The 12254-nt window shown below is 40.4% G+C and overlaps 1 protein-coding gene across 3 annotated transcripts in view; it reads left to right on the top strand.

The window, feature by feature from the left end:
* LIN37 (lin-37 DREAM MuvB core complex component) overlaps nt 1-12254 on the top strand; it is a 28912-nt gene that overhangs the window by 12767 nt on the left and 3891 nt on the right. The gene's annotated exons all lie outside the window — the stretch shown is intronic.

Raw genomic sequence — 12254 nt, 5'->3', positions numbered from 1 at the left:
CTTAACCACTGCTCCACCAGGACTCCCAATTCTGCACACTGAGCTGATTGACCTACGCTTGCCTTTGGTTAAAGGAGCCCTGGTGGTGCAGTAGTTAAAGAGCTCGGCTGCTAACTGAAAGGTCAGCAGTTCGAACCCACCAGCTGCCCGGTGGGAGAAAGATTTGACAGTCTACCCTATGAGGCAGTTCTGCTCTGTCCTATAGGGTCGCTGTGAGTCCGAATTGACCCCACAGCAGTGGGGTTAGGATCATACCATCTAAAGTTCTTGAGACCTTAGCCTTACAATATACTCCTGATGGGGTCATGGTGACTGAAACATCTGTAAACCCTGAATTGGTAAGTGCTAAGGACCAGGGTGGTTCCGATTGCCCAGGTGCTTAGACTTGGATTGGCCCACCCTGAGAAATTCTGGCAAGCCCACTGTTGGCAATGTTGAGGTTTCCTCAGTTAATGCAGAGGGGCGGCAATCCCTCTGTATGTCCTACTCAGAAATATACCATTTCCGATTGAGAACTTTCTGGTCAGATGTTACACCTTTTTGTTTGTCAGGCATCCGGTGGACCCATGCTAGGATTGGTCGAGGTATGTGAAGCTAAATACTCCTTTTTTTCAGTTAGTGGCTCTGTGCATTGTATCACTTCATGCAGAGCCCACGTAAGTTTTTCCATAGGAGAATATTTGTGTTCCGCCCAAGAAAATTTTTAGAACAAAAGCCGGTCGAGTTAAATTTACAGTCTGTAAGATTTTTAATCCGTTTGTGACGAAACCTTGTGAAAACCAACATTCTACTCTGTGCTTTGATTCAGAACGCCGAGGTGCAGGAGCCTGAGACGTTTGCACTGCTCCTTTCAAAAGTGTTCGAAAACGTCCCCGTGTCGGCCCCCAAGTGAATGTCTTGTTGTTTCATAAAATTTGTCTTCAGTCCTGTATATATTGCTCCAGTATGCAAATAAGCCAGTAAATTTCTGTGCCACTTCTTTGGTGCTGGGGATAATACCTGTAACAGCTTATTGATAACAGAATGCCTCATAGGGCAGACTGTCAAATCAAATGAGAAATTGGAAGCCAAGAAAGAAGGTCCCAAGGCACCTTATACTCAGTGAGAATTGCCTCAGTTGCTTCCCTAGCTTGAACCTCAGCCGTGGCCACTCTTCGAGCAACTTCAATTTCCATGTCATGGATACACACGCAATACTGATTACCACCTAAGGCACAGTTACCACCCTGAGAGACTAATATATAATCTAAAGCTAACCTGTTTTGTAAAATTATTTCATATAAATTTTGCAGTTCTCAGATGGTCATTATAGCAGATCCTAACTGTTGTATTAAGTCCTGTAATTCTAAACCAATTCTTTAAAAAACATTTGGAGCCTGTCTTAGTTATCAAATGCTGCTATAACAGAAATAACACAAGTGGATGGCTTTAACAAATAGAAATTTATTCTCTCACAGTTTAGGAGGCTAGAAGTCCAAATTCAGGAAGCCAGTTCCAGGGGAAGGCTCTCTCTGTCGGCTCTGGGGGAAGGTCCTTGTCATCAGTCTTCTCCTGGTCTAGGAGTTTCTCAGCACCAGGACCCCAGGTCCAAAGGACACTCTCCGCTCCCAGCTCTCTCTTGGTGTAGGAGGTCCTTCTTTTCTCTGCTTGATTCTCTTTTATATCTTAAAAGAGAGTGACTCAAGATACAACCTAATCCTGTAGATCCTGTCCTGCCTCATTAACATAACTGCCTCTAATCCCGCATCGTTAACATCATATTAACATCATAGAGGTTAGGATTTACAACACATAGGATAATTACATCAGACCGCAAAATGGAGGCAACCCACACAATACTGGGAATCATGGCCTAGCCAAGTGGACACACATTTTGGGGGGGGACACAGTTCAATCTAGAATAGAGCCCAATGACAATCCTTTAAATGCGTGACATACTAATAGCAGATAAAAAGGAAGTGGATCCTACCTACAGTTGGTCATCTAAGTAGGGTCTTGTTTGGTTATATCCTTCAATACTAAGGGCCAGAGTTACAGACAAGATAATATCCTTTTAAAGAAAAGGAAAGCTTAATGCTAGGGTCTGTAGTAGGAAAATTAGCCTGATAGCACAATTCAGAGTATATTCCAGGTGGGTCTGTGTAGCCATCTACATTTTCGGATACTTTATCAATTTTAGTTTATTAGCCAGCAGTTACTTCTATGAGAGAAGATGGATTGAGGGGTTACTTGATCATTGTGCACTAAAAGTAGATAAGTTTTTCTAAGAGAAAATAAGCCTTAGCACAGTACTTGCATTATAAAAATAGTAACCATTTTTCCACATATTAATTAGACATTGACTACCCATTGCCTTCGATTTGATTCTGACTCATAGTGACCCTACAGGACAGAGCAGAACTGCCCCAGAGGGTTTCCAAGGGTATCACCTTTAGGGAAGCAGACTGCTACATCTTTGTTTCGCAGAGCAGCTGGTGGATTCAAACTGCTGACCTTTCAGTTAGCAGCCAACGTTGACCAGCCCCACTTTATACCCTGATGGTGAGTAAAACACCAGTGTCCTTGAGTGGGTTTAGCTATGTCATAATCCCAATTGTTAGGTCTCCTGAGCGTCATAGAAGTTATCATTCCAAAAAGGGGAAGCATAGGGCCCATTCGAATAACTATATTGTTTCATAATGGCCATTCCTTTTAATATCAAGGTAACACCTAACAAAGAAATTCAAGTTTAGGGACTAAGTGGAGTCTTAGCACATACCCAGCAATCACTTTAATTTGTTTGCTTAGCCAGATGATAAACTGAAGAAACAAAAGTATTCAGCTGTGAAGTAAAACAAGTGATACACACAAGAAAAACAGCAAAAATAACATTTCTGAACAATATTGTCTAGTTTTAGTCCCAATTTAGTTAGCCCCTGCAAAAGGGTCTTGAACTCTTGAAAGATATCTTCTTGTTTATGTCGTTAGAGATTTATAATCCTGAATCATGTCATGATGTCCAAAAGGGGAACTCCAAGAGGACAAATCAATGGTACAGGCCTTTCAGTGATAATTTCATAAGGAGTTAATTCATGGTTTCCAACTTGGATGGCCAGAAGGACAAGAAGTAACACCTTAAGCCATGGAAGTCCTATCCCTTCCTCCCTCTTTGATACTTTTAATTTAAAAATTTACTCTTTCTTTTTACCAGAAGATTGAGGTATAGGTGGCATAATGCCCTTAGGGTCAGGGTCGCTGTGAGCCAGAATTAACGTAACAACAACATAACGCCCTATACCTTTGGCTAAACAAACAAACAAACAAACCAAAACCATTGCATCCAGTCGATTCTGACTCAGAGTGACCCTATAGGACAGACCAGAACTGCCCCATAGGGTTTCCAAGGAGCCGTTGGTGGATTTGAACTGCTCACCTTTTGGTTAGCAGCCATAGTTCTTAACCACTAGGGCACCAGGGTTTTCATACCTTTGACTAGTTATTTTAATTGCTTGTTCAGTAAAGATGAGTACCTCAGTCATTCAATATATGAAGAGGAATTACCCAAATGGGAAAATATGTTTGAATACTCTTTTCTTACTATGATAGCATCAGACTTTTATCAAAGAGGCCAAATAATAAGTATCACATAGGAAAATCTCACAGCTGGGGAAAGCTGAATAAATCCACCTAAAGGTGCTCAAACATCATTTGGTGACGGTTGTTGGCCAGTTTCAACAGGTCAGTTGATGAGGATTTAAATGAACACCTTGTATTTTTATTTTATGAGCTGCACATATAACTAAATTCTAATTTAAAGCTGCTCCTGGGTTATTATAGCCACAGTTTGGGAAAGCACTTTATTCCCTTATGATATATTTTTAAGAGTTTCGCCATTTGGAATAAAAAAAAAAAACCCTTTTGTATCTTCATAACATTCCAAAATTGTAGATACAGGCTGTTTGTGTAAATATTAGCACTTTTCCCAGAAGCTGTTTGATAAACCATAGTCAGAACATGCCTGCGTCAAGGCAGGAGTTTTTGTAAAAGTCTGGCGAGGTTTCAAACGCTGTGTCTTTTCAAAGTAATAGAAGAAGGTAGAGAAAGCAGTTATTAACTCCTGAGAGGTGAAATGGCTCGTAAAAAAGTGTTTTGTCTTTCGACCCAATAAAATTCTCAACGGCATGTGGGACGTGGAGGGTTAAAAAGGCTGGGTAATGTTTTATAATATTAACTGATTGTCATTATAAACCTGTTTATGACATATGGCTTTTACTCCTTATCCCATTTTCTTTTAAAAACTATGATCTAATTGCTATTTTGACAGAAAGTATATCACCAGGGTAACATTCTATGGTAGAACATTCACTGGTCTCTTTCTTTTTCTGTTTTATAAATAAGTTACCCAAAATTGATCTAACATTTTCAGATTTTCAATATATTTTATATACTTTCTTCAAATTCGTTGTCTGCAGGTAAACCAAGTCAACTAAAGTCTCTTTTTTAAAAGAGTTATTATAAGAAGCCCCAAGTAGTGTACCTATAGAAAAGAGGTTTATAGTCAAAAGCAGTATATTATGGGGACCTGGTGGCACCGTGGTTAAGCGTTTGGCTGTTAACCAAAAGGTCGGCAGTTCGAATCCACCAGGCGCTCCTTGGAAACCCTGTGGGGCAGTTCTCCTCTGTCCTGTAAGGTCACTGTGAGTCACAATCAACTGGACAACAACGGGTTTGATTTTTTTTTTTTTAAATAGCCTTTCAAGGTTAATCGCCATAATAAATAAATGATCTGCTCGATCCTGTCCTGCTCACAAGAAATCAAGCAAAATATTAAATTAAAACAAACTTGACAAGAAATTGCAGTCAGCTCCTCTGTTTTTAACTGTTAAACTTTGAAAATCTTCATGCAGATTAACTATGTCCTAAAGAAAACACTGCTTTAAGAAACCCTGCAGTATTATAAGGCACTATGATTTAGTTTATTATTTATTTTTAGTGCTTTAAAACAACAGATCCTGATTTTACAGTTATTGTTTAAAAAGAGGTTCTTTAACTTGATTTAATGAAGACTTTTATTGTGTAGGTATTTTTTGGTTGGTAGAAACATGCACTTTCGTCAAAATAACTATTTCCATGGAAACTGTTGTGTGGTCAGTTAAGTGCATATTTGCTTTTAAGTTGGGAATTTAGAATTCACTTGAATGTCCAGTATCTCTGATACAAACGTTTGCCATGATAAGTTTCTTAGCTGACAATTGAGAGACAAACAGCTGTCCTCCGTTCTTCCTTTAAACTGTTTTTTTGTACCTTGAATATAAAATTGGGGAAAACTACAGTTTAACAGGAGTTAGCAAATAATCATAAAACTTTGGGAACACTTTTGCCTTCCAGCCTGTCAGCTCTGGAGTTTTTAGACTCCTTTTTGGGTTTGTTTCTACCTTTCTTGACTTTGTTTTTATATTTTATTCACTAGGTAATCAAACAATCTTAAAATAGGCTCACATTTAAATTTGAATGCTTTTATTTGTGAACAAATACAACTTCTTTTATCATAACTTATTAGCTAAACCATCTTGTCTCAGCCTTTGTTGTTGTTGTTGTTGTTAGGTGCCATTGAATCGGTTCCGACTCATAGTGACCGTACGCACAATAGAACGAAACACTGCCCGGTCCTGCGCCATCCTTACAATCGTTGCTATGCTGGAGCTCATTGTTGCAGCCGCTGTGCCCATCCATCTCGTTGAGGGTCTTCCTCTTTTCCACTGACCCTGTACTCTGCCAAGCATGATGTCCTTCTCCAGGGACTGATCCCTCCTGAAAGCATGTCCAAAGTATGTAAGATGCAGTCTCGCCATTCTTGCTTCTAAGGAGCATTCTGGTTTTACTTCTTCTAAGACAGATTTGTTCGTTCTTTTGGCAGTCCATGGTATATTCAATATTCTTCCCCAACGCCACAATTCAAAGGCACCAATTCTCCTTCAGTCTCCCTTATTCATTGTCCAGCTTACAGGTGCATAAGATGCGATTGAAAATACCATGGCTTGGGTCAGGCGCACCTTAGTGTTCAGGGTGACATCTTTGCTCTTCAATACTTTGAAGAGGTCCTTTGCACCAGATTTACCCAGTGCAGTGCGTCTTTTGATATCTTGACTGCTGCTTCCATGGCTGTTGATTGTGGATCCAGGTAAAATTAAATCCTTGACAACCTCAGTCTTTTCTCCGTTTATCATGATGTTGCTCACTGGTCCAGTTGTGAGGATTTTTGTTTTCTTTATGTTGAGGTGTTATCCATACTGAAGGCTGTGGTCTTTGATCTTCATTAGTAAGTGCTTCAAGTCCTCTTCACTTTCAGCAAGAAAGATTGTGTCATCTGCATAACGCAGGTTGTTAATGAGTCTTCCTCCAATCCTGATGCCCTGTTCTTCTTCAGGTAGTCCAGCTTCTGGGATTATTTGCTCAGCATACAGATTGAATAGGTATGGTGAAAGAATACAACCCTGGCGCACACCTTTCCTGACTTTAAACCAATCAGTATCCCCTTGTTCTGTCCAAACAACTGCCTCTTGATCTATGTAAAGGTTCCTCATGAGCACAATTAAGTGTTCCGGAATTCCCATTCTTTGCAGTGTTATCCATAGTTTGTTATGATTCACATAGTCGAATGCCTTTGCATAGTCAATAAAACACGGGTAAACATCCTTCTGGTATTCTCTGCTTTCAGCCAGGATCCATCTGACATCAGCAATGATATCCGTGGTTCCACGTCCTCTTCTGAAACCAACCTGAATTTCTGGGAGTTCCCTGTCGATATACTGCTGCAGCCGTTTTTGAATGATCTTCAGCAAAATTTTGCTTGCGTGTGATATTAATGATATTGTTCTAGAATTTCCACATTCGGTTGGATCACCTTTCTTGGGACTAGGCATAAATATGGATCTCTTCCAGTCATTTGGCCAGGAAGCTGTCTTCCATATTTCTTGGCATCTGTTTGTTGAAACATCTCAATTGATATTCCATCAATTCCCGGAGCCTTGTTTTTTGCCAATGCCTTCAGAGCAGCTTGGACTCCTTCCTTCAGTACCATCAGTTCCTGATCATATGCCACCTCTTGAAATGGTTGAACATCGACTAATTCTTTTTGGTATAATGACTCTGTGTATTCCTTCCATCTTCTTTGGATGCTTCCTGCGTCGTTTAATATTTTCCCTGTGGAATCCTTCACTATTGCAACTCAAGGCTTGAATTTTTTCTTCAGTTCTTTCAACTTGAGAAACACCGAGCGTGTTCTTCCCTTTTGGTTTTCCATCTCCAGCTCTTTGCATATGTCATTATAATATTTTGTCTTCTCGAGACGCCCTTTGAAATCATCAGTTCTTTTACTTCATCAATTCTTCCTTTTGCTTTATTAGCTGCTCAACGTTCGAGAGGAAGTTTCAGAGTCTCCTCTGACATCCATTTTGGTCTTTTTTTTCTTTCCTGTCTTTTCAATGACCTGTTGCTTTCTTCATGGATGATGTCCTTGATGTCATTCCACAACTCATCTGGTCTTCGGTCACTGGTGTTCAGTGCGTCAAATCTGTTCTTCAGATGGTCTCTAAAGTCAGGTGGGGTATACTCAAGGTCATATTTTGGCTCTGGTGGACTTGCTCTGATTTTCTTCAGTTTCAGCTTGAAATGAGCAATTGATGGTCTGTTCCACAGTTGGCCCCTGGCCTTGTTCTGACTGATGATATTGAGCTTTTCCATCATCTCTTTCCACAGATGTAGTCAATTTGATTTCTGTGTGTTCCATCTGGCGAGGTCCATGTGTATAGTCACCGTTTATGTTGGTGAAAGAAGGTATTTGCAATGAAGAAGTTGTTGGTCTTGCAAAATTCTATCATTCAATCTCTGGCATTGTTTCTACCACCAAGGCCATATTTTCCAACTACTGATCCTTCTTCTTTGTTTCTAACTTTCACATTCCAATCGCCAATAATTATCAATGCATCTTGATTGCATGTTTGTTCAATTCCAGGCTACAGCAGCTGATAAAAGTGTTCTGTTTCTTCATCTTTGGCCCTAGTGGTTGGTGTGTAAATTTGAATAATAGTCATATTAACTGGTCTTCCTTGTAGGCATATGGATATTATCCTATCACGAACAACGTTGTATTTCAGGATAGATCTTGAAATGTTCTTTTTGACGATGAATGCAACACCATTCCTCTTCGAGATGTCATTCCCAGCATAGTAGACTATATGATTGTCCAATTCAAAATGGCCAATACCAGTCCATTTCAGCTCACTAATGCCTAGGATATGAATGTTTTTGCGTTCCATTCCATTTTTGACGATTTCCAATTTTCCTAGATTCATACTTCATACATTCCATGCCCCGATTATTAATGGATGTTTGCAGCTGTTTCTTCTCATTTTGAGTCATGCCAAATCAGCAAATGAAGGTCCTGAAAGCTTTACTTCATCCACGTCATTAAGGTCGACTCTACTTTGAGGAGGCAGCTCTTCCCCAGTCTTCTTTTGAGTGCCTTCCAACCTGGGGGGCTCATCTTCCAGCACCATATCAGACAATGTTCCGTTGCTATTCATAAGGTTTTCACTGGCTAATGCTTTTCAGAAGTAGACTGCTGGGTCCTTCTTCCTAGTCTGTCTTAGTCTGGAAGCTCAGCTGAAACCTGTCCTCCAGGGGTGACTCTGCTGGTGTCCAAATACAGGTGGCATAGCTTCTCAGCCTTTACAGGTTTTTTTTCTTTGTTTGTTTCTTCTTTTAAAGACCACTCAAGATATTAACTAGCTCCCAATTTAAGTCTGAGCCTATTTATAAAATGAGGAGTTAGGACTCACTCAGCGCTGTGATTTACAATACCAAAAAAAAACTAAACCTCTTGCCAGTCAAGTTAGTTTCCACTTATAGCGACCCTATAGGACAGAGTAGAACTGCCCCATAGGATTTCCAAGGAGCGGCTGATAGATTTGAACTGCCAACCTTTTGGTTAGCAGCTGAGCTCTTAACCAACGCATAACCAGGGGTCCATGTGATTTACAATGGAGAGCCCCAGATGCTCAAAAAAAACCTGCTGTAATCTTCCCTTATAATTTAAAACAAATTCTTTTTTTTTTTTTTTTACAAGCTTGAATTTTTAGCTGTTAAATTTTAAGTTTTTCATTTGCTTTCTATAGAAAGTCTTTTAAGGAGGTTATTTTAAATTTATTAGATTTACTTGTGGCCTCAGAATACCAATGAAAATGAACAGTCTTGTCTAAAAGGATGAGTCCTAGTAAGGCTCCCAGAGTTCTAATTACCCAGAGGTTTACAAACCCCAAATCTGAAGACCAAAAGGACTGGTTAGGCGTCTGGTTTTGTAACGGGCAAAGCTGGTTTGTTGTACAGGGAGATGGTTGCAACATTTATTCCTTTGTCTAAGAGGTTTTAAATTTTATCCACAATGCCAAAGTTAATTTAGAATTTATGTCTAGAGGCCTAAAATGCCAATCAGTGCCTTTTATCTTTTACTATGTAAATTATTATAATTGTATTAATATAAGAATAATTATCAAATCAATTTAATACATTTTGGATTTCCATTTAAATCAGACTGTGAACTTTTGTTTTACTTTAATATCACGTGCATATATAAAATTTTCTCCCCTATATCCAGATTTATCTTTTGATTTATTTGTGGCTCAGTGGTTAAGAGCCATGGCTGCTAACCAAAAAGTCGGCAGTTGGAATTCACCAGCCGCTCCTTGGAAACCCTGTGGGGCAGTTCTACTCCGTCCTGTGGGGTCGCTATGCGTTGGAATCCACTGGCAGCAGTGGTTTTGGGTTTGGGGGTTTCCGGGGCAGCCTGTCTTCCTGCCATAGATCATTGTGCCCCAGCCTCATTTCATTAAGCTGTTAGCAGTTTCACGTGCACCTGTTCCGTCTGGGAGCGGCCCGTTTCCCACACCCAGTCAAACAGTGACCTTTCTATTTCAGCTTGACATGCTCCACCCACGCCCCCAACCAGGATCTTAGTTCTTGGATTAATTTAGCATTATTGGTGTAATAGCTCATCACCTGTTACACTTAAATTTCTCCCCCTTTTTGACCAGAGTTTAAAAGCCATTGTTCTCTGGTGGAGGTGCCTACCGGTTAGAATTCTTGTCTGAGTGTAACCACCTCTCGCCTCATAAACGCGCTCTGTTCTGTAACTCTGGTCGGGCTCTCATTAGTATCATTTTCAGCGATTCTGGCAATTGTCAGGGCGCGTGGGTTGTCTGGATCATTTGTTAGTGAAGTAGATGAGTCAGGATCGACATAGGTCCTTTTGAAACTATCCTCCTGGCCAGTATTTGCCCTTAGTTTTTACCTTTATCTATGTTACTGAGTAGAGCCCTGGTGGCACAGCGGTTAAGAGCTCAGCTGCTAACCAGAAGGTCAGCAGTTTGAATCCACCAGCCGCTCCTTGGAAACCCTGTGGGGCAGTTCTCCTCTGTCCTATAGGTCCCGTGAGTTGGAATCAACTTGACGGCAATGGGTTTTTTACAGATCTTTTATATTACTGGGTGCTCCTAACAACAGGGTGGGTAATTCTTTTTAGCCCTTTAGGATATAAGGATATAACTCCTGTGGTCACGTGATGAGGCCCACATCAGGGTGTCTTTTAAGTTCATCCCTTCTTAAACCCCCTCTAAGCCTCCTGGGATTGTTGCTTGAGAGTGAGTACATGATCCTTTCTCCTGACCCTGGTGGAATATTTGCCTGAGCCTGTTCATTTTTTGTTAGTAATTTAAGTAAGAAACTTTAGCTTTGCTGATTCTCGGTGTTCCTCAGTATTAAAGTTCTTTTTATTTGAATACCATTTTGTATGCCCCTCGTTCATAATCCATGTCGTATTGCAAATATTAATGCAAGTTACAGCCAAAGAAGGATATAAAGGTTGTGGTTTAGAGTGTCTTGGTGAGTCATATAATTTATTCCCTATGCCCTGTTTCTTTATGGGATATTATTGGGGTTTGGGTGTATTCTGTTTCCAGTTGATTTCGATGTTGCTTGTGTACTTCATGTGTTGGGTCCCTAATCTTATTCCAGCTAGCCACTAGGATACTGATTCGATCAGATGGGGTATCCCCCAGGAGTGGAAAACAATGTGCCTTGCACAGGGTACTTGTTTATACTGGTGAGCACCCTAGTGGTATCTTTGCTTGACTTGTGACCAGAGGTCCCTCTCTCGAGAAGGCTTTTTTATATTGGCAGACACCCTAATGGCTTTTAACTGTCCAGCCCTTGCCTACTTCATTTCAGTTTGTAAATATGATTGACCAGTAGCTCTTTTCTGTACCAGATGAACCCAATTTTGTTCAAATTTAGTTAGTCTAGGTATTATTTAATTAATTTTAATGATTTTATAATCAGTAATTTATTGCTTATAATCAATAACCAATCCATAACCAATAGCCAGTAATCAATCATTGATAATTGCTGACTGCAGCACTCGTCTTAGAAAATCGTTGTTAGGTGCTGTTGAGTCAGTTCCAACTCATAGCGACCCTACGTACAACAGAATATTCATAGAGAAATACTCAGGTTTGTCGGGTATACATTCATTTAGTCTACTGCCGGGTAGTCATGGCGAGGCACACAAGGAAGGCCTCGCAACATTCCTTCAGATCCGGAGAATCACAGTTAACAATGGCAGTTATAGTGTTAGTTCAGGAGTTGGTGCCCAAATCTTCAGACTTCAGGCTTTCACTTTTAAGGTGTCGGGGGAAGGCTTGACCACAGCTTGAACTTGGCAGCGGTCCCTCATAGCTAGGGTCCAAAGTTGGCTGCGACAGGCAGACTCTCAGCAGGTTCTCAGTCTTCAGAGAGAACAAGAGACTAGACAAAGAGCCCTTTGCCTCTGCCTTCTCTCAGTGAGTGAGCAGGAGTTCAGGGTTTGTGTGTGACATTCTCACCTTAGCCACACACAATAAAGACCAGTGTGACGTCAGAGACTGGTGTGTGGTGTCTTTTCTCTAGGGTTAGAGACTGTCACATGTTTTTCCTTCAAGGTTAGAGATGAGGGAGGTTGCTTAGATTTATGTCTCAAGGATAGTTTACAAAGATTAGCTGTTGTGTCATCTTTTATCACAGCATGCTGGGTCAAAGACACCTTAACTTAGAGGTTGTTCACCACATTCTTTACACACTTCACATGCTTCTGTGTGTAAGTTCAGAAGTTTTATAAATAACTTTCTAATGATGTACAGGTTTCTAATGATTTATAGTTAATGTTAGCCTCGTTGAGGGTCGTC

This window comes from Loxodonta africana, chromosome 11 (genome assembly GCF_030014295.1).
Source record: "Loxodonta africana isolate mLoxAfr1 chromosome 11, mLoxAfr1.hap2, whole genome shotgun sequence".
Classification (NCBI taxonomy): domain Eukaryota; kingdom Metazoa; phylum Chordata; class Mammalia; order Proboscidea; family Elephantidae; genus Loxodonta; species Loxodonta africana.
This window is presented reverse-complemented; position numbering and strand designations above follow the sequence as displayed.